The sequence below is a fragment of the Schistocerca cancellata genome, unplaced genomic scaffold (genome assembly GCF_023864275.1).
Source record: "Schistocerca cancellata isolate TAMUIC-IGC-003103 unplaced genomic scaffold, iqSchCanc2.1 HiC_scaffold_37, whole genome shotgun sequence".
NCBI classification, from domain to species: Eukaryota; Metazoa; Arthropoda; class Insecta; order Orthoptera; family Acrididae; genus Schistocerca; species Schistocerca cancellata.
In genome coordinates this window covers 25001-27500 of record NW_026046101.1, presented here as the reverse complement: position 1 = coordinate 27500, position 2500 = coordinate 25001, and the positions used below count along the sequence as shown (strand labels likewise).

At 56.6% G+C, this 2500-nt stretch overlaps 1 non-coding gene across 1 annotated transcript in view; it reads left to right on the top strand.

Moving 5' to 3' along the window:
- Positions 1-2321: 2321 nt before the first annotated feature.
- The window catches only part of LOC126110793 (small subunit ribosomal RNA), a 1909-nt gene continuing 1730 nt past the window's right edge, over positions 2322-2500 (top strand). The window contains exon 1 of the ribosomal RNA XR_007523944.1: positions 2322-2500. This exon is cut by the window's right edge and continues 1730 nt beyond it. This is a non-coding gene — a ribosomal RNA (small subunit ribosomal RNA).

Sequence of the window (2500 nt, the reverse complement as noted above, 5' to 3'; positions counted from 1 at the left end):
TAACCTAACCCACGTTGTGCCTTAACCTAACCCACGTTGTGCCTTAACCTAACCCACGTTGTGCCTTAACCTAACCCACGTTGTGCCTTAACCTAACACACGTTGTGCCTTAACGTAACCCACGTTGTGCCTTAACGTAACCCACGTTGTGCCTTAACGTAACCCACGTTGTGCCTTAACGTAACCCACGTTGTGCCTTAACGTAACCCACGTTGTGCCTTAACGTAACCCACGTTGTGCCTTAACCTAACCCACGTTGTGCCTTAACCTAACCCACGTTGTGCCTTAACCTAACCCACGTTGTGCCTTAACCTAACCCACGTTGTGCCTTAACCTAACCCACGTTGTGCCTTAACCTAACCCACGTTGTGCCTTAACCTAACCCACGTTGTGCCTTAACCTAACCCACGTTGTGCCTTAACCTAACCCACGTTGTGCCTTAACCTAACCCACGTTGTGCCTTAACCTAACCCACGTTGTGCCTTAACCTAACCCACGTTGTGCCTTAACCTAACCCACGTTGTGCCTTAACCTAACCCACGTTGTGCCTTAACCTAACCCACGTTGTGCCTTAACCTGCTCTGTAATTGGCATATGACACGTTACATTAATCTAGTGTTGTCTAACCACAACCCTCTGAATATAGTTCGCTACTCGCACCGCCCACCCTCTTGTGTGTCGTTTCATGTTGAACACTTCGCAAGTGTTGCTTACTTTTTACATGCTCCCGCTGTACACTGTAATGTGGACAACTGCAGGATGTACATCGCCCCCCCCCCTCCACCCTGCCTTCGCACGCTGGTCGTTCAGGTGCTTGCGTGTTCAATGCCCTTCGCAGCTGTTCACTGGCATTCGCATGTCGAAGCGCTCAGTCTACGTCGTGGTACGGCCTGTGTCCACTGTCCGCTGATATCGTAAGCTTAATCCTCACACTGTACTGCACATAGGTCCGTATGTACTGAATGATACGCTGTGGCACATGTGTGACCGTACGACTGCGCCCAACAACAGCGAACCATACGGTCCAAATGTTGTGCACTCAGCCACGTGCCGTCTCCCCATAACAGCTACATTGCAGTGTGGTACGCCATAGAGACGTGTGGGAGTAACGGACGCCCTGGATGGCGATCAGCATGAGCCGTCTGTTGATGTAGTGGCGCGTGTATTCAAACGTAGTCGTCTCTTCTCACACAGTGTGATAGCATGGTGCACCGCGTTCCACATCTGCGACATGGTACAGATGCTGGTTGACAGTCGGTCTCGTAATGGACATCGCATACGTAGGGGGCCACCTCCCACGTGTTCTCTAGTCGTGCACATTTTGTTGCGTGTATGTGGGCAGACGTAGTGTGTCGTGACACCTAACAGACAGGTATGCAATAATCGTTGCATTTGCAAACTGGGATGGACGTCTACGTTTGCTGGTGACGTGACGCAACGCAAATGAACAACTGGTAAACCCATTGTGGTGCGGTTGTTGTTGCTGGAGGTAAATCAGTAAGGGCAAATCTGTGTGTGAAGCGATACGCGGCGGTGGCTGGGTGGGACCGTCCCCGGCCGGTGAGGGGGGGCCGCCCGGCGTGCTGGCCGCGCGGTGCGTGGGCGCACGCGCTACAGCCGGCTGGTGGGGGCGCCCAGTGGCAGGCGCGCCGGCCGACGGACGCGGCAGGCGGCGCAGCTGCGCGCCGGGGCACCCTGCGCGCGGCGCCGGGCGGCCAAAGTGGGTCCTCGCGGGCCCGGTGCGAAGCGCGGTGGACATCTGCAGTGTGCTGGTCCGACTGAGGACTGTGTGCGTTGAGGATGCGCCGCCGCCCGGCACTCGGCGCCGCGACGCCGTCTGCTGCTCGGTCGCCCCAGCGGTTCTCGCTGGTGGTTTGTATCGCAGTTGTGCAGACGTGTTGGCACGTGCGCTGTGCTGGGAGAGTTCGCTTCGGCACCCACGTGGGGCCTTTGCCCTTCTGTGGCGCTGGCGTTGGAGCTGCCGGTCACCGTAGGTGGCGCGTGTTGTCTCCCGCCGGCAATGCCACGACAGCACGCTCCCGGGCCTCTGTCGGCAGCGGCAAGCTCAGTTGGGAGCACGGGTGGTCGCACCTAAAGCGTCTACTCGCCTAACTCCGGGCGATTGCGCCTCTCTCGAACCCGACCAAGTACTTAGGACGGCGCTGCGCGCCGCCGGGACCTGAGAGGGTTTCGAGGTGTATTGTGCAGGGGAGCTCAGCCTCCTCCTGTTTGCAGAATAATTGAGCGGACGCTTGCGTGTTCGCGCGGGCCCCTGGGACACACTCCCGGGCGGCCGGCTGCTCAGCTCTAGTTGACGCAGCTCCCTGGTTGATCCTGCCAGTAGTCATATGCTTGTCTCAAAGATTAAGCCATGCATGTCTCAGTACAAGCCGCATTAAGGTGAAACCGCGAATGGCTCATTAAATCAGTTATGGTTCCTTAGATCGTACCCACGTTACTTGGATAACTGTGGTAATTCTAGAGCTAATACATGCAAACA